The 20,934-nt window shown below is 35.1% G+C and overlaps 1 protein-coding gene across 2 annotated transcripts in view; it reads left to right on the top strand.

Moving 5' to 3' along the window:
* Positions 1–1,335: 1,335 nt before the first annotated feature.
* The window catches only part of LOC148943667 (uncharacterized), a 220,921-nt gene continuing 201,322 nt past the window's right edge, over positions 1,336–20,934 (top strand). The window contains exon 1 of one of the 2 annotated variants that reach the window (XM_089101045.1): positions 1,336–1,470. The gene's annotated coding sequence lies outside the window, so the exon portion shown is untranslated. The remainder of the gene's footprint in view (positions 1,471–20,934) is intronic. The other variant, XM_089101046.1, reaches the window with a different exon arrangement.

Below are 20,934 nucleotides of genomic sequence, written 5' to 3'. Positions count from 1 at the left end.
TAAGAGCTACTTATTCTCATTAACGGCCTTTTGGATTAAGGGGTCATTCTTAAAGAATTGGAGCAAAATTAAACTTTAGCGCAAAGAGCGAGGTATTGACTATGGGTCAAACCCCCTAATATACGTAATAAAAATAAGCGAATATAGAAATTCGTTACGTAAGTTAATTCGTAAGTTATGTATATCTATTACTAATAAGAACGTTCGTAAATAAAATTAAACAACTTTCGAGAAAGCCATTTAACCAAAAAAAAAAGTAAATTAATATGCAAATTCTGTTTTGATTATTGATGTACGGTGAGCCAAAATCAAAACCTGCATTAATTCAAAAACGTTCAGAAATTAAATAAAAATCCAGTTTTTTTTTAACTGAAAGTAAGGAGCGACATTAAAACTTAAAACGAACAGAAATTATTCCGTACATGAAAGGGGCTGTCCCCTCCTCAATGCCTCGCTCTTTACGCTAAATTTTGACTCTGTCTCACAACTTTATTTTTTAAAACAATAAAAAAAATTTAGCGTAAAGAGCGAGGTATTGAGGAGGGGACTGGCCTTTTCATATACGGATTAATTTCTATTGGTTTCAAGTTTTAATGTTGCTACTTACTTTCAGGTAAAAAAAACTTTTTTTTTTAATTTAATACCGAACTAAAAAACATAAAGCTGATCTAAAAAGCATAAAGGGAGCCTGCATATGCGAGAGCCTTTTTTTTCTAGTTACCAATCGAGTTTTCAGTTTTTAAAATTTTCACGGTTTCATCCATCAGTATCAACGCATTCAGAAAGTCTGTCGAGAGGGAAGGGTCCAAACCAGATTATTCATCCCACGGTAGCAACTGACCATTGAAAACATGGTTTGCCCCAATGGTGCCAGTTGATATAAATGCGGGCGACAGGGCAACATATATTTTTCAAAACACAGGTGTGGGTGACAATTTTTTTTCTTTTCTATGCAAAATATATAAAAAAAGATATTTTTCGAAATCTGGGGGAGGATAGTAAAGTATAAGGGGGTAATCCTCCCCTCCCGGGACGCTTATCCTTTTGCTAAAATAAGCTAAAAAGGGTCATTAGAGAAAGTCACTAGGCATTGGAAGTTTGAAAAACCTTTGTTTTCTTTTTTTGCTAGAGGAAAGGTGACTCATCTTCTTCGTGCTGAATGGTCACGTGACAATTTCTTAGCTATCTTATTTTTACTCTAATATTTGATCACACCTCAACTTGAACACGATAATAAGGTGCATCCGTCCATGAAGGTTACTTCAGTTTGCGCGGTATGGCTACTGAGTTTATTTTTCTCTTATCAGTTAATTTTTGAATTATGATACTAAGTGCTTTCAACAATAAATTTGAATAAGTTTGGCTTTGTTCCCATTAATTAGGATTGAACTTCAATTTTTTGAGGTCTCTCGAAATCAAAGATTATTTCCATTGAAAAGTGTAAGAGAAAAATTGGACCACAGAGATAAGGTTAATTGCTTATAATTATTTTTTTAGTTGTTTTTTATTATTGACTATTCCTTGGAGTTTATCATTATTAGTTATTAAGATAGAGAATTAAAAAAATGATGTAACATTGACTTAAACGTCTTAGGAGATTATTAAGCCATTTTGGCTTTGTTAGCGTCTTTTAATTTTTAGCCAATAAATAAAGCTTGCAAAATTAACCATAGAAATCTTACCATTCAAATCCTGTGACCCGGTTATCAAGGGTTTTTGTAAGTGCATTTACTACTCTTAGTGCTTAAGCACCAGGGGTAGCAGTTTAATCCATTTCCCTTGTCAAATTTATCCTACTGTGAATTTATAGTGATTCTTGTACATATACCCTACTATCGGGTTTGACTTTTTTTTTGATGTTTTATTGTTTACATGCAAATTCGAAAATGCAAAGTTTGAATTAATTCAAAAGAGAAATTTGAAGCTTTCAAGTGGAAATTTCCTGAAAGACTGACCATTAGTTTGTTGATAGAAAAGGCTGAATCAAGTTGTGACAGTGATTTTCTTTATTTTTTGTCTGGTACTATTTGTATGATTTTTCCATGTTTGTTTTCTTCGATCAGTGACAGACTGTCAACCCAGTTTTTGTGTCCAAATTCCCATTAGTATTATATAGAGACGCATACCTTTTAATCGACTATGGGTTGCAGTACCTTATCCCCCCCAGTTAATTTTGTTTGTAACGAAAAAGAGAAAAATTAGTTGTAAAACACACTGAAATGGAATTTCAATCTGTAACACATATCCCTTAAAAGGAAAAGTAGAGTGAGGCCCTTATTCAGACTTCATATTTTCGTAGTAATAACAATTCCGAATGCTATTTTATCTTAAAGTTTGCAAAACAAAAAGAAACTATTCCAGGATTAACTTTATATTGTACTTCGGCAACTTATTAGTGTATTGGTATTGGTTGTGCATCAAAACACAATTTAAGTGTACTGGTCCGCACAGAGACTGGTCTGAGAGCTAATATAATCAACCCTTCCTCCACAATTACACTGTTATTCTGGCCACATGCCACAATTCCGAAGTGGTCAGAAAAAAATTCTTGAGGCTTGTATAATAGCAAACTCAAAATTTTACAGTCTATTACAGCATTGGATAGTAAAACATTCCTTTGAGAAATACAAATTTCCTGCAACAATTCGAACAATTGATTCATGATTTTATTAAGATGTTTGAGAATACATCTGAAGTTCATTGATCGTCAATAGTCTTGAGAAGCTGGCAATAGCCAGTTCTATGGTTAGTTATCCTACGCTACGAACAAAAATCCCTTTCCTGTTTTTCACAAACATTTTATCTATATGATTTGGTTGGAGTAAAAAAAAAATCGAATTCTTCATAGTAATGAATGGTAAGTAAATGACGATCCTTGTCAATAGTGAAAGTATAAGAGCCTAGCTATTGATAATATTCAATAAAAAAAGCTTTTTATGGTGATCCTAAATATTTATTTGTTTATTAGTAATTAGTGCAGTTATACGTACACAAGAAAGTTCGTATAATTATAGAAATTTTGGAAATTATAGAAATCAGCAGCAATTTCGGTAAAAATATGCCGTCAACTTTTGCTTGCATTGCAAGAGTACCCATAAACTGATATATAAAGCCACTATGCTCAGGAATGTTTCCCCTGTACTGATTTCTGGGAATTTCTGTATTTCCCCCCTGAACGGATGCGTTTTTTGTTTTGTTATCATTTTTTTTTTAGGGGTTATTGTATTTATCTAGTTGTCACTTTGAAAAAGATTTAATTTTTTACAGTTATGAAGTATAAAGGTGTCAAATATATTAGTTTTTGGTATTCAAAATTGAATAAGAAATTTTATTTGATTTTCTGAATCCTAGTTTTAATGTTTTACTTTGAACAAGCTACTTTGATAATGCCTTACTTTTTATAAACACTGAGTCTAAAGGCATTAAATATTTAGATGTTTGATAACCAAGTTCAAAACTGTCGATATTGTTAAAAAATATCCGTCCGACGCTTCGGCATTGCTCAACGGAACTGAATGCTGAGAGTTTATATCTTAGTTTCTGTAAGTAGGCTATTGTTTTGTGTGTTTTTTGTAATTACTACTAACAACTCATCGCAGCACCAAGCCGCCTGAGGCCAACACAGCTACGCACGCTCCTCCTCCACCCCAATCTATTCAAAGCCTCCCTTTTTACACCCGCTCACGAAGTTCCCATTTCCTTTAAATCTTTCTTTATGACGTCCTCCCACCCCAGACGGGGGCGACCTGCTTTCCGTTTAGCCCTAGATGGTTGGCCGAAAACAACAATCTTCAGCAATCTGTCATCTTTCATCCGCAAAACGTGCCCTAGCCATCTCAGCCTTCCTTTCATTATAGCCCTAGAAAGCGGGGTTGAACTACATTTTTCTTACAGCTTACTGTTTGAAATAAGGTCAGTCAGCCGGGTACCCAGAACAATCCTTAGGCAATTTTTCTGGAAAATATCTAGCAAATCTTCATCCGCTTTTCGGAGCGTCCATGCTTCAGAGCCATATTTGACCACTGTCATCACTGTATCTTCTAAGATTCTAATCTTGGTTTGCAGACTTATCTTCCTATTCTTCCAGACTTTTTTTTAACTGTGAAAAAACACCCTGAGCCTTGGCTATTTTACTTTTAACATCTTCACTGCTCCCACCATCTTTACAAATATTAATACAAAGGTAAGTGAAGCTTTCCACCTGATCAATCTTTTCATTAGCCAACGTCACCTTTTCATCTTCACTTATTCCTACCCTTAGTGACTTAGTCTTCCTAACATTAATTTTCAAACCAATACTAGCACCCTGAACTCGCAAAACCTCTAAAACTTCATTCATTTTGCTCACACTTTCATCTAGGATGCTTAAATCATCAGCATAATCCAAGTCCAGGAAACTTTTTCCTCCGCATTTGATTTCGTGGTCTCCCATTGCCTTTCCAAGGCTCCTTAAGACAAAGCCCCTCAAAATAATCCATATCAAGGGGGATAGAACAAAACCCTGCTTAACTCCTGATATAATTCAAAACCATCTGCTAACCTCATTTCCTACCTTAACCGCAGCAGTGTTATTCTCGTACATAGCACTAATCACTTTAATGTATTTGTCTGGTATACCATACAAGGATAAAACCTTTAGTAAAGCTCCTCTATCAACAGAATCAAACGCTTGCTAATAATCAATAAAACTGAGTACCAAAGGTGTTTGAAAACTTAGGTAATTCTCAATTATTAACCTAAGAGTGAAAATTTGGTCAACACATCCTCTACCTTTTCTAAAACCGCACTGCTCTTCTCTTAAAACTTTGTCTACGGCATCTCTCAGTCTAAAAAGTATCATATTACTAAACAATTTGCTACCTACAGAGACCAGACTAATGCCTCGATAATTACCACACTCACTTTTATCACCTTTCTTATAAAGTGGCTTAATTAAGGTTTTCCTAAAATCGTTAGGTACTTCCCCTTTTTCAAAAATAATATTCATAATCTTCAATAACTTATTTTTAACCTCAGAGCAACATTATTTAAGAAACTCATTTACTACCCTATCAGCACCTGAAGCCTTATCATTCTTTAATCCTTTTAGTACTGTTGCTAATTCCTCCTCACAAAACAAATCTTCCTTCACATCCAAGGTATCACAAACTTTTTCATTTTCCTCTATATTTTTTCCTGCAACTCTATCTCAGTTAAGCAAGTTCTCAAAATGTTCGGCCCATCTCTCTTTAGCTTTTTCCTTATCGCTAATTGCCACCCCATTCCTATCTTTAACTGGGACAAGTCCGGATTGACTACTACCTCTCAATTTGTTAACTTGGCAGTACAATATTTTACTATTATGCCGTCTAGCTGCATCTTCTAAATCCTCGTCAATTTTATCCATGGCCTCCACTTCACACATCCTTAGTTCATATTTCAATGCTTTCTCCACTTTCTTTACATTTCTTTTGTTTTCATGCGATCTATCACTCAGATAATTCTTGTACAAGTCCTTTCTCCTTTATATTAAACTTAAAGCTTTTTCACTAATATTCTTAGCTGCAGTTCTAGCTTTCTTCCCTAATACACCTTCAGCAACTACACAAATTATTTTTCTAAAATTATTCCAACAATCTTCCACATTATCAAATTTTAAACTCTAAAGTTTAGTATTCAACTGTTCCTGGAAAGTTTCTCTCAAATTCTCATCCTGGAGTCTATTAACATCATAACTTCCCGGGAGGTAATTACCCTTCCGATATTTCAGCTTTAAATTAACCCTTGACACTACTAGATGGTGATCTTTACTTTTAACATCAATAACAGCACTCGTATATACCCTAGTATCTTGTATTGATCCTGCCAGTCTTCGGTTTACTATAACATAATGAATAAGGTTTATTGTCTTACCGTCACGTGAATACCATGTTAACTTATGAGCCGTTTAATGACCAAACCCCGTGTTGGTTATAGCTAGATTGTTATACTTAAAAAATTGCAAAAGTATGTATCCATTACTGTTTTCATTTCCTATACCAAATTTATCGAAGCTGGGATACCATCTATCCTTATTTCTACCAACCTGGGCGTTAAAGTCTCCCAGTAATAACATCATATTTCTACCTGGGACCTTGTCTATTTGCTCCTGTAACTGTAAGTAAAATTCATCGGAGTCACTAGTATTTCCATCAGTCGGTTCTACAGGGGCATATACTACTATAACTGATACCCTGAACCTTTTAGTCATAAAATGAGCCATTACCATCTTATTAGTAATACCTTTCCAGCCCTAACAAGACGTAGCAGGTTTCTTTCTCATCGCCAACACGACTTCATGTCTGTGCACCCCATCCTTCCAGCCAAAGTTAACAAATTAATTAGTACATAATTATTTCATGTTGTCCTTCCCTGGGAAATAAGTTCTTGAAACTCCCAATAAGTCTAGTTCGAATTATCTGAATTCGTCAGTCAAAATTTCCATACGATAGTCATTTTTTAATGTCGTAACATTCCAAGTTCCAATTTTCATGTTCTGTAAATCATTGAAATTTTTTTCGCCTCAGGAAAAGCAATGATCCCGGATACCAGTGCAGGAAGGGGATCACATATCTTCTCAAGTCTACACAGACGTGCTTAAGCAGGCTAAGAACCGGGCAGCAAGAACTCCCTAGGACCTCCAGTTGGATGGAGACTTTGTGGAGTCCGGGGCCCATACTTGTCATAAAATAGCTTTCAGTACTTAACGATGTTCTTCTATCAAGAAGGGTCGAAATCCACAGACAATCTCAAGTCTATTGCCTTTGACTCATTATATATTCATGCCTACAAATATTATGCTACTACGGGGAGGCAACCCGTAATAGATAAATCAGCTAGGAAGAGGTTTTTCAGCCGAAAGACGCACATCAAAACATACAAAGCCCAGAAGAATTATCCATTAGTCAGAATCCCGTGCGAATGCTGTATCGTTTACTAGGCTATAATTTCCTCGAGGGGCGCCACTCCTCAAGTGGGAATAGGGTTGACCGCAAAGTCCACAGTCTTGCTGGTACCCCGAAAGGATCGAGACAGCCCTTTGCAGAGGCCGTTGTCCACAGATCTGGAGCTTACGCCCTGCCGCAGTAGTCCTCCTATAGAGGATCCTTCCACGATGGTGTTCTGCATCACAATGCATTTTTACCCATTGCTGGGCGAAGACTTGCAACTCATGAGACTTGTTGAAAAACCAGCGGGCTCTTTTGAGTGTACAGTTTAGGGGCCTTCTTCCTCCTCTGCTTATCTTTATGACCCCAGGCAAGGGTGCCCCAGATTCTATTATGGACCCCAAGGGAGAAGGTCCCCCCTTGGTCAGTGCTTCCTATGGAGGTACCCTACATATCTGTAGGGCGTTCCCTTTTCGCCACCTGGGGACACGCTAAATGGCCTGGGGGAGGCCAGATAAACGGATCACTTTTGTTTTGCAAAGGCCATAACTCAGTGACATATTTAACCTACTACTTATAAATATACATAACTCACTGACTAGGCCTATATAAGTTATATACAGAAATATATAACTCAGTGACATATTTAACCTACTACTTATAAATATGTGTAACTCACTGACTAGGCATATAAGTTATATACAGAAATATATAACTCAGTGACATGTTTAGCCTACTACTTATACATATGTGTAACTCATTGACTAGGCCTATATAAGTTATATACAGAAATATATAACTCAGTGACATATTTAGCCTACTACTTATACATATGTGTAACTCATTGACTAGGCCTATCTAAGTTATATACAGAAATATATAACTAAAATTATTAACAAAAATTATTTAAATTCTTTTTATGAATTTTTTTTTGAAAATTTTCAGATTCCAGAGAAACTTGTCTCCGTTTCACGACTTCCAAAGGTAAAAAAAAAAGAAAAAAAAAAAAAAAAAAAAAAAAATTGACATACTTTTTCCATTGCCTTTAGAAAAATCGTTGTCTCTAAGCTTCCTTAAATAAAAACAAAACAAGTTTTTTCAACTGAAAGTAAGAAGCAACATTAAACCTAAAACTAACAGAAATTATTACGTATGTGAAAAGGATTGCCCACCTCCTCAACACCTTGTTCTTCACGCTACAATTTTTAGGCACTTAAAAAACAGTTACTTATTGTTCTAATTAAACGACCCTTGTCTTTCAGGAATCTTTTTGAATTGGGAATTGGGAATTGAATTTTCGGAATTGGGGCAAAATTTAAACTTTAGCGTTAAGAGAGAGGTTTTGAGGAGGGGACCCCCCCACCTCATATACGTAATAATTTCTGTTCGTTTTAAGTTTTGATGTTGCTCCTTACTTTCAGTCGAAATAACTTTTTTTTTTTAATTTAATTTATGATCGTTTTTTAAGTAACATCAGGACACCTGACTCCACCTCCACGGAAAAATCCCCCTCCTCACAGAAATATCCTCTGGATAATTCAATCCTGGCGAAAATTTACCCGGGACAATTACCCTTAACATCTCTACGCGTAAAATCGAATCGGTAAAGAGAAAGTAAGACATATAAAGAAATTTCGTATAGGAATTTTCACAAATTCAACCGGCGTAAAATTTCCCCTGAAAAGTTCACCCCCTGGAAACTTCCCTCTCCAGGGAAAATTATCCCCGAGCAAAATCCTCTCAGTAGAAAATTCGTCCCCCCTTCTCCACCCGAAAGATGTATGCATACTTTCCCATAACAAATAAAACAAAGGGCAATTTTCATAACTTAAAAACCTTTCCCCAGGGGCTGTAGGGGGTCATTTAATCTACAAAGACATAGTTATTGGGCCTTTCAACTATGCTAAACAAAAAAAATATATCTCAAAATTTTGATCGGACGATTTTGGGAAAATGGTGGCGTGGGAGGGGGCCTAGTTGATTTCCAATTTTTTCAGTCACTTGAAAAGGGCAGTAGAACTTTTTTTCCGTTAGAATGAGCCCTCTCCCGATGTTCTAGGCCAACTGAGTCGATACAATCACCCCTGGGAAAAACAAACAAACAAATAAACATGATCTTTCTTGTGCAAAAATTACCAAATTCTACATTTTTGCAGATATGAGCATGAAACCTCTACAGTAGGATTATTTGATACACTAAATCTGATGATGGGATTTTCATTAAAATTCTATGACTTCAAAGGGGTCTTTCGACCTTTTTTTAAAAATCAGACAAATTTTCTCAGGCTCGTAACTTTTGATGAGTAAAACTAAATTTAATGTTTAGTAATAATAAGTTAGTTTTGGGTAAAACTAACTTATATATTATGAAATCAGCGTAATAAGCTAATTCTTTTGATATATCTATTAGTACCAAAATTCCATTTTTTAGGGTTTTGGTTATTATTGAGCCGTGTCGCTCCTTACTTACAGTTCCTTACAACGAACTGTTTTATTACCCATCAATCTCCAAACAGAGATCATTGAAATATTGATCTTTTTTTCTACGTTACCAAAAGTATTGTATTCATCAAACTTTACAGTTTCATGAAATGTCATTAGACGAATAGAAAAGGTTTTTTAACAAAAGGAAGGAGCAAGTTTAGAGCTTAAAACAAATATAAATTACTCTGTATGTAAGGGGACTGCCCTCTTCTCAACACCTTGCTCATTAAACAAAAGTTCCTTAGTGTTTTGTAATTTTTTTTTCAATTGCAGATTTTCTTTAAAAAATTTGGAAAAAGGTCAAACCTCGCAATAAAGAGTAAAGAGCTAAGGAGGAGACATCCTCCTTCATATAAAAAATAACTTGTTCAAATAGGTTTCAAATCTGTTCCTTACTTTCATTTGAAAAGCCCTTTTTTATTTAATTTCTGATTGTTTTACAAATCATACCCCGGCCTAACCAAGATATAGTTTGAGGTACCGGTCCCTTAAATCCCTGGTTAATTGCTGTTAAAATGTGCAAATCAATAATTTTACATTGATTAGTACCGTCCTACCTTTAAATTTACAATTTCAATTTCGGATGAAATATGAATATACTTAAAAAATTGGCGATGAAGAGTAATTTTGGTAAAAAGTCCTTGTTAATATAACTACTAAAGAATTTCGGTTGGATGAAAAGGAGTATTAGGAAATTAGGTGAGACTTTTGATCCTCTACATAACTGAAGCCATCATAACCTCTACAATAGGATTTTTTTTGTCGACAAGTACATTACATACGTTTGTTTAAATACATTAAAGTACTTCATAGAAAAAGAAAAATATTACCATTTAAAATTGCTGAAAACTAAGTTCCTAGCAGTATTTGCCACCCCAAAGATATTTCCTTGTCTTTTCCACCTCTGTGCTGGTAGATATGGGAATGTAACATTTTAGCTGTATAGAGAAACATTTTAATTAATTCCTACTCCCCCTCTCCCTCTTTCAACACTTATCTGAAACCTCATGAAGAGTAAGCAGTTTGTCCGTTAAAATGTACTTCTTTAGGAAACTACTCTATCCTTACCTAAAGAATTACTCACCCCCTCTCATTATAGCTGATACGCAATTACAAATCACCAAACGTAGCCTAATTTCATTACAAATAAAACGAATCAACTTGGTTAAATCCAGTACTGCCACTCTGCGGCATGACTTCTTTTGAAAATGGGAAGTCTAAAATATAGTTATTGATGCTTTTAAATCAATTAGCTTCTCAAAATCTGAAATTGATTACAAATTCGTCCTCTTCGGGGTAAAGGCGTAGTTTGGTGCCCTAAAATGGCAGAAAACAAGATTTTCCCCTGGCCCAATCTGTATGGTAACTTAAAAAAGAGCTTTAAATTTACGTTTGAATGAGCTCCCTCCCAATTATCTTGGACCTTCGGTTTGATACAATCACCCCTGGGAAAAAACAATAGAAATAAAGGGGCGTCGACGGTGTTTCTTCTGGAAAAAAAAATGCGGAATTCCACATTTCGAAGATTGGAGCTTGAAACCTCTACAGTAGGGCTCTCTGATATGATGTATCTAAGAAAGGGATTTTTCGGGAAGGCGTCAGGACATCGACACGTCAGGACCACTACCGTCAGGACATCGACAAAATCCGTCATAACATCGACAAAAATCAGTCAGAACCACTAGCCGTCGGGACATCGACAGTCATAACATCGACGCATCAGTTCATCGACAGTCACAATCACTACCCGTCAGAACGAACGACAGTCATAACATTGACACGTCAGGACATCGACAAATTCCGTCATAACATCTAAAATTGTAAAGTTTTGGGGTTTAGGGGGAAAAGGTACCTAGGTTAGGTTACTTATTTAATATATGCTATGCTTTAACCCCCCCCCCCCTGATGTGCTAACATATAGCTCAAATTTTGCTTCTAAACTGTTATATACTTATTACTATTATATAAACTTATAAATTTTTTTGTCGCTGTCCTGACGGATTTGTCTATGTCCTGACGTGTCGATGTTATGACTGTCGACGTTCTGATGGTTAGCGAATGTGACTGTCGATGTCCTGACGTGTCGATGTTATGATTGTCGACGTTCTGACGGTTAGTGGTTCTGACGGATTTTCCTTGTCGACGAAATGACGTTTAGTGCTTGTGACGGTTAGATGAAATGGTAGTACCCCGGATTTTTCAATAAGATCGCTTGCTTTTTGAGGGTTGTTTCCCCTTTTTTCAAAAATCAGGCAAATTTCCTCCGAATTTTGGTTTTGGGTGGGTAACAATGAACCGAAAGAATTTTATATATTTAGAATCAGCATAAAAAATCAATACTGCCGGTGTTGCAATTGTCATAAGAATTCCATTTTTAGTGTTGGTGAATATTGGTCCAAGTCACTTTTTACTTCCATTTTTTTTTTCAACACAAATTATTTGATAAGATTCTCTTGTGACGAAATATTTTTATACCTGTTCATTTTATTTAGTTGAATAGGAAAATAAAAAGAAAGTGGGTCAATATGACAGCTGGATAGTAAGTTTAAATTCTGTTTTTCTTTCTCTATTCTATTTTCTTTTTTCTTAATGTCTGAATATATAAGGGACTTAAGTTCGAGGGAGAGAATTGTCCTGTTATGAAAGAGGTACATTTTACATGACCGTTATAAAATCAAAACGTAGTATCTATGCAGGCGGGATGATTTTTTAGTATTTCTACTCCTTCTGTAAACTATTCTAAGGCTTTGGAAATTTCACAAAGACAATTCTAAATTTGTTATAACCTACGGACGCAATAAATCTTTCTATAATTTTGGTTTGAGTTTGATTTTCTTTTAATATTAAATGCATAAAAATTAAATATATGATTGATTAAATACATTGATCTCTTTGCCAGGAATCCTTGCTGTTTCAAATTTACTGAATTTTGTTTCATTTTGCATGCAATTTAACTGCTATTTTTACTTAAGAGTTATTTCCTAAAAGTATTTAAAAATAAACTTATTCTTACCGAAAAAAATATCCTGAAATATATTTCCTATCACCCAGCAACCACTGCTATTTTAGCGTCTGCCCTCCCCTTGAAAATTTCCTGCCGGCGCCCTTGGGTGTAATATATGGGTTTGATCTTAATGATTACAAATGTTAACTCACATAGATTAGGGTAAAATCAGGTATAATATTAAATAATTTTTTTTATCCATAATAGCAGTAATTACTTTATTAATTAATAATAGCAGTAATTACTTTATTTTATTAATTAAATATTAAATATATTAATTATTATATTTATTATATTATATTAACTATATTAATTAATTATATTAGTATAATGTAGAATAAAGTTTTTATCGATAATAGCAGTAATTACCATAATAGCAGTAATAATCCTAGTAATTACAGTTTATAACAACTTAATACTTAAAAATTAATGTAATTTACAGTACTTAAATAATAAGAACACTAATGTTGGTGAAAATAAGCATTGTGACAACCAAAGACATAAACAAAGAAAAAAAGAACACCGAATTTTCCGACTCCATCGACAAGGGGCCCTAAAATTTGAATAGGGTTTAACAAAATGTTCCAAAATTCGAACAAAAAATGTTCCAGGGTCAAGTGAACTAAGGAATATTATTTTGATATTACTCTTCCTTAAGCTATTAAATATGATGTTTAAAATATATTAAAACAAATACAATTACGATGCACATAAAGAATAACAATTTTCTCATTTTTTGATCAACCACATGAAGGTGACGTTCTCAACAGTATCCGTCGAAATTAAAATAATTCCAATTCACTAATTTCTATTCTTTTCGGCTTTTCTTAATTATTGATTCTCCCAACTCTCGTTTGATCACAACGAGTTCCAAATTCTCTTGTCCTCCAAAATACCTGAAATTTTAAACTGCATCTCCTAAGCCGTCCCTGAGATATTGCTGATGTGCTAGTTTGAAAGTCTGTATACTCATTAGTTTCCTTAGGTTTACCTGCTCCCCCTCATCCAATTCAAAAAGTTTAAGGTCCACATGACCCTGCAAAACCTCTTGGATGGTTCGAGTCAAAACTGTAACGAAAAAAAATTGAGGATAATTCCAGCAAATGAAAAAACGAAGAATAATATGTAATATTCCGGTTGACTTTTGGACGGTTAACCGGTTGGACTTTTATCTGTATTTTTTGGTCATTACTTCATTTTTGAAGCAATTTAAAAATGTAAAGATTGGAAATCTTCTTGCCCCACTCTCCACCCATCCTTTCTTTCCCTCCTCTTTCCTTAACAGTGCCTGGGATTTTAAGCTTCATCTCGCAAGCCATTGACAAGAAATCGCAGTTTTTGCTATCTAGAGAACATATCCACACATAGTCGATTTACCTCTCAGCCTTCTCAAGTCAAGACTGAAGATCGGCTTGACACCTCCCAACACTGTCTAGAAGTTTAAATCTCATCATCCAAGCCATTTTTCGAAACACTGAAGAAATTTTGAAAACTCAAGTCCGCGTAACGTCTTTTGGCTTACTCTGGCCCCCGTGTCGTTTCCAGATTATGCCCTTGGGAAACTCTGGGAATCCTGGCCTAGTTAATGCTCGTGAAGGGCTATTCTACCAAGACCTATTTGTGAATATTAATTAATTTATTTTTATTTTATGATTAGTTTTTTTTTATTGACTTATTATATTGATTAATTTAGGGCCATTGTTCCAGGGGATGGGGAGGTATGTTTGCCTCTGGGGTGGTTACCAGAAAAGGGCAAGGGAAGAAATATGGTTGCTCTCAGATGACCTTTAGCCCTTAAAATGAACGTTAAAGCCTTCAATTTCTAATTGAATGTTTTCCCTTCCCAAGTCCCTATGAACACCCTTCCAAGAAAATTAGCCGGATAAAAAAGTCTTCGGCCATTTATTGGGCTTGTTTTGGGCTGAGCCATTTTTTTCTGCATTAAGGTTCACTTATTCCAAGGACTTAAGGATATAAGTTTCATGCTGGTAAGGAAAATAAATTTCCCTTTATTGGGCCACATTTTCTGAGGGACGTGCCCAGGAATTATCACTTAACATCAAGTTTAATGACTTACGGATGTAAGTTTCAAAACTGGTCAGGAAAAATAAGTTTTTGGCCCATTTCTGATTTTCTGACTGATCAGAAAACACATTTTTGGCCCATTTTCTGCTTTCCTTTTGCTCCATTTTCTGATTTCCTTCTATCCTCTGACTTTGGATTTCCAAACAAAGTTATATAAGGAACAAGTTTTTGAAGCGATTCCTCAACCTTCGCTCTTTACTCAAAAGTCTTAAATTTCTTTGAAAACACTTCTTATTAAAATTCAACAGCCCTTGCATTTGAGCAGTCTTTCTTAAGCAATTGTGACAAAAAGTCAAACTTTAGCACAAAAAGTGAGAGTTGAGGAAGGAGCTGTTCCCCTCATATGCGGAATAATTTTTGCTCGTTTAAAGTTTTAATGTTGCTCCTTACTTTCATTTGAATTTTTAAATTTAATTTTTGCGAATTTTTCAAATCATACCAGGTTACCACAAACTGTTTTTTGTACCTCTAGGAACTGGAAAAAAAAACTTTTCTTTGGAACGTATTCTTATCCAAAGTGAGACAATGAGGACTTGCAGCAATCGCTGCTTCGTCATAATAATTACCTGTCACACAACAAAATGATGGACGCACAGCTTACTCCTCTTTTGTTCTGCCTCTGGACCCTTTCCCGTAAAAGTAATATGTAATTTATAATTCGAGTCCTTCAATGACAAGCTCTCGAAATTCAGCAAGGCAAATTACTTCTACAAGGGCTAATGTAATTCTAAGCCAAATTCTCTAGTGTCCTTTTTAAGCAACAAAATCGATCTCACCAGATGAAGTATTGCCTTCTACTATTTTGTGCCGCGGAACGTCAATTTGGCCCAAATTTTACCAAAATACGTCAATTCCAATTTTTTTTTATCACTTTCAGCCCTTAAACAGAACATTAGGGCCGTCAGTACCTAATCGGATGTGCCGCCTCGCAAGTTCCTAGGACTTTTCTTCCATAAGACTTGACTGGTAATTTTAAATCAAACTAGTCGGAGCTAAGTTAGAATCTTTTCAATCAAATTCTTAGTTCAACTATTTTGAAAGATAATCGGTAAGTAAAATACTTGTGAGAGCCATTTGGCTATGTATATTGAATTAAAAAAAAGCTTTCAGTGAAGTTGTGGTTGCAGTGAAGTTGTCAAAAGTAGAACAGCCAAGGCCAAGGTTTTTTTTTCACAGTTATAAAATGTTTGGAAGAAAAGGAATATGAATCTGCGAAACAAGATTAGAATATTAGAAGCTACAGTGATGACAGTGGTCAAATATGGTTCTGAAACATAGTTGCTCCTGAAGACAGAAGAGGATTTGTTAGATGTTCTCCAGAGAAATTGCCTACGGATTGTCTTGGGTACCCGTCTGACTGACCGTATTTCAAACGGTAGGCTGTTGGAAAAGTGTGGTTCAATCCCGGTTTCTTGGGCTATAATGAGGGGAAGGTTGAAATGGCTAGGACACCTTTTGTGGGTGAAGAATGACATATTGCCAAAGATTGTCCTTGTCGGCCAATCGTCTAGGGAAAAACAAAAAGCAGGTCGTCGAACAAACTGGCTATCAATTTTAATAAATTTAACTGGATTATTCATGGGAGATTTAAGAATTACTATCCATGGTTAACAACCCTGAATGCTGGTCCGTCCCAGATATCTCGGAAAAGTACGGTGAAATACCTGGGAGTTATTCTGGATGAGACCCTCTCGTTTGTAGAACATATACAGTGTGCATCTTCTAAAGTGGCCCGTAATGTTGGAATGATGCGTAAATTAAAGGATTTCTTTCCTGTTAGAATACTCTGTCTTATTTATTTTTCGTTGGTGTACCCCTATTTACTTTACTGTTGTTCAGTGTGGTCGTCCACACTCATTGCACATCTTAGGCAGCTATGTGTTCTCCAGAATGGGGTTATCAGGATTCTTTCTAATAATGGTTCTCATTCTTCGGTAAGGGATCTGTATAAGAGTTTACATATACTACGGATTTCTGGTCTACTTGAGTTCTATAGAGCACAGTTAATGTTCGATATTTTGAATAATGTAGCACCGGATTGCCTGCATAATATCTTTTGTTACGTTTTTGAACGCCATCAGTATGGTAATCGTAACACAGGTATGATTCAACGACCATGGAAACCATCGACTCGGTCTGGCTTCTCTCTCAGACACCAGCTACCGTTAACATGAGAAAGACTACCAGGTGAGATTCTAGACCAGACGGTTAGACTTGATTTCCGTAGGATGCTAAGGGGCCATTGTGTTGGTTATTATTATTTTGATTAATGTGTTCTTTTTTTTTTTTTTTTTTTTTTTTTACCTTAAGTAGTGCCAAACAGTATGAGGATTGGTAGTGAATATTACTGGTCTTTTCTTTAAAGAAAAGATTTTGAAAAGAGTAAAGATTTTAAATAATCACCAGGGGACTATTTTACCTGTTAGACCAAAACGATTTGCTTCAGTAATAGCTAACAAAAGGATTATTTCGCAACTGAATAATTAAAGTAATTTACAGTTTTTTATTTTTCCTCAGTTACTCTGGTGTCCTCACTGAAGTAACTCTATATTAGCATCTTTTCCCTAAGTGGATTAGTTTGCGCCGATTGTACATTTTTGTTGTTTTTTTTTTGGTGGTGGGTTTATTGGTTTTTAGTTTTATCTTGTTTTTGTTTTTTTTTTGTGTCTTTCGTGCTTTAGACGCCTTGTTGTTATACAGGTGAAATATCCGCGTTGTTTTGTTTCTGTTGTTTTCCTTTTCTCTCCACTGGCCACAGTCTCGTGTGGTTGTTTTTTTTTGTTTTTTTTTTTAGAGATTTTTCTATTTGTTGGTTTTTTGTATATAATTCTAATAGCATATGAGCGACTAATTTTAATTCATAATGCATTTATTTATTCACCCCACTAAACAAAAAATAACATTTTATTTAAAAAAGAAAGTACGTATAATCGTCATTTCTTCATCATTCAGTTATGAAAACAAGCTAGTTTATACAGTTCTGGAAATCTAAGTTGCTAGCACGTTGTCTTAAAGGCTCACTGAAGATTTTGGGAATTTCACTGAATATAATTAAAAACTATAAGCAAGAGAAACTATAAGTAAAAGTTTTTGCTTGACGTTTTTAGTTAAAGTTCTTGCTCTGTCGTTCCTTAGAACTTCTAACTAGAAATTTCCTAGGGAATCATAATTTAGAAGTTGAAATAATCATTTAAGTTTGTTTACTAAGTTTGTACTGCCATACTTTGCCACCGGAAACTATTTGTAGTTTGAAATCATTCACATTTTACTGCTTTTATACAGTTTAAGAAAAAAAACTTTTTTTAAAAATAAAAGTAAAGAGAGACATTTAAGCTAAAACTTGACCCAAATTATTTTGTTTGGGTGGGGCAACAACTCCCTCCATAATCCCCATCCCCTCTTTACGGTAAATTTTAATTTGTGCTTAAATGAATATAGTATTTGAAGAGGGCTCTCCCTTACACCCTTACACGCTTTTTTGTCTAAACTTTAAGTTTTTGCCTACAATGCTTTCGGGAAGACTGCTCAAACAAAGCCAATCAGAATGATATAAAAGTAATTTTCACAATACTTCTAGAATTGAAGAGCTTTTTCATGTATTTCATTAAAAAAATCCAATCTATTCATATATTTAAAAAAATGGGCAAATGAAAAACTTCATATGCATTTAAGGAGATTTGGGCCATAGTGCATGGGTGTCAAATTAAAAAAAAAGAACATGTGTGAAAAATCAGCAAAACATAAGCTAAAAGATATGGTCCAAACAACATCAGAATTTTTAGCTTTTCTTTGAAGCTTAGTGTCATTGGGAATCAATTGGTTTTTGATTCCACAGAATTATCGATTTTCGACTGACTTGTCTTCTATCAAGTGTCTAGCGTCGCTAGCTGTGAAATCTTATATGTTTGACCCATGTACTAAAGCATGAAGAAGACAATAGAAGAGGGATGTATACAGTAATAGTTCTAGAATGTGCAGAAGAGAGTGGGAGTGAGTGGGAAGAGCCATATAGGTACCGGCCAGCCTATAGGCCTTAAACTGCTGGGGACACGTAGTTCAATTGCCCTCACTTCACAGAACAAATCATTAGAATTAAGTAACTTTACAGGGAGAACCTATTCTTAGCTAACTAGAGGATATTTTTATTTTTATTTGAAGATATTTTTGTGGAGTCAAAGAGGTGAATGGACTAATTAGATAGTCTATATACCCTTACACAAATTTTGGAACTGGAAATGGTTGCTGAATGCGTGTTTGAAAGTTAAAGTTGTCAAGAATTGTGCGTGATTTTTGTCTGTGCCCTTTTTATTTTTCTTTTCGTTTTCTTATGCTCCTCTTTAGTGCATTCTTGTTGTGTACAGGAGGTAACAATAAATTACTATCATTATTATTGTAAATGTTTGGATTTTTACCGATAAAAAGTGTCGTCAAATTTAGACTAGTTAGTTTTGCTTATGTATTTGAACGGTTCAGCATGGCAACATTAATAAAAATGTAATACTGGCCAAAAAATTTCATAATTTTGAAACAAACAAAGGAAAATTCTTAGAAAATCACGGTTTTCAGGTTTAAAAACATGTGGGATTTTTGCAAGGTGGTAAAAACAATCTTAAACAGGGTGGGATGGAGGAATTGTTTTCATCAGTCTATTGAAGCCATATGTTTTAACGCTGCAAAAAGCTTGTAGCAGAAACAGTAGTACCTGCAATATTAGCACATCACACTATTCATATGTTTTTTTAAGAGAAATCATTTTATTTACAAAAATATCTACAAACTTCCAGAAGCCTGGTCATCCAGGCTCGTCAGGCACTATCTCCGTTCAACTTAACATCCTCGCATCTTTAAAAAAAAAAAAAAAAAAAAAAAAAGACGAGACACAAATGAAAAAAAAAAACAAAAAACCATTAATATTCACTACCAATCCTCATACTTTTTGGCACTACTTAATGTAAAAAAAAAAAAAAAAAAAAAGAACACATTAATCTAAATCATAAAAACCAACACAATGGCCCCTTAGCATCCTACGGAAATCGAGTCTAACCGTCTGGTCTAGAATCTCACCTGGTAGTCTTTCTCATGTTAACGGTAGCTGGTGTCTGAGAGAGAAGCCAGACCGAGTCGATGGTTTCCATGGTCGTTGAATCATACCTGTGTTACGATTACCATACTGATGGCGTTCAAAAACGTAACAAAAGATATTATGCAGGCAATCCGGTGCTACATTATTCAAAATATCGAACATTAACTGTGCTCTATAGAACTCAAGTAGACCAGAAATCCGTAGTATATGTAAACTCTTATACAGATCCCTTACCGAAGAATGAGAACCATTATTAGAAAGAATCCTGATAACCCCATTCTGGAGAACACATAGCTGCCTAAGATGTGCAATGAGTGTGGACGACCACACTGAACAACAGTAAAGTAAATAGGGGTACACCAACGAAAAATAAATAAGACAGAGTATTCTAACAGGAAAGAAATCCTTTAATTTACGCATCATTCCAACATTACGGGCCACTTTAGAAGATGCACACTGTATATGTTCTACAAACGAGAGGGTCTCATCCAGAATAACTCCCAGGTATTTCACCGTACTTTTCCGAGATATCTGGGACGGACCAGCATTCAGGGTTGTTAACCATGTATAGTAATTCTTAAATCTCCCATGAATAATCCAGTTAAATTTATTAAAATCGATAGCCAGTTTGTTCGACGACCTGCTTTTTGTTTTTCCCTAGACGATTGGCCGACAAGGACAATCTTTGGCAATATGTCATTCTTCACCCACAAAAGGTGTCCTAGCCATTTCAACCTTCCCCTCATTATAGCCCAAGAAACCGGGATTGAACCACACTTTTCCAACAGCCTACCGTTTGAAATACGGTCAGTCAGACGGGTACCCAAGACAATCCATAGGCAATTTCTCTGGAGAACATCTAACAAATCCTCTTCTGTCTTCAGGAGCAACTATGTTTCAGAACCATATTTGACCACTGTCATCACTGTAGCTTCTAATATTCTAATCTTGTTTCGCAGATTCATATTCCTTTTCTTCCAAACATTTTATAACTGTGAAAAAAAAACCTTGGCCTTGGCTGTTCTACTTTTGACAACTTCACTGCAACCACAACTTCACTGAAAGCTTTTTTTTAATTCAATATACATAGCCAAATGGCTCTCACAAGTATTTTACTTACCGATTATCTTTCAAAATAGTTGAACTAAGAATTTGATTGAAAAGATTCTAACTTAGCTCCGACTAGTTTGATTTAAAATTACCAGTCAAGTCTTATGGAAGAAAAGTCCTAGGAACTTGTGAGGCGGCACATCCGATTAGGTACTGACGGCCCTAATGTTCTGTTTAAGGGCTGAAAGTGATAAAAAAAAATTGGAATTGACGTATTTTGGTAAAATTTGGGCCAAATTGACGTTCCGCGGCACAAAATAGTA

The sequence above is a fragment of the Artemia sp. Qi Xiang Cuo genome, chromosome 15, assembly GCF_049724085.1.
Source record: "Artemia sp. Qi Xiang Cuo chromosome 15, ASM4972408v1, whole genome shotgun sequence".
Taxonomy (NCBI): domain Eukaryota; kingdom Metazoa; phylum Arthropoda; class Branchiopoda; order Anostraca; family Artemiidae; genus Artemia; species Artemia sp. Qi Xiang Cuo.
The sequence above is the reverse complement of the archived record's forward strand: the minus strand, read 5'-3'. Positions and strand labels throughout refer to the sequence as shown.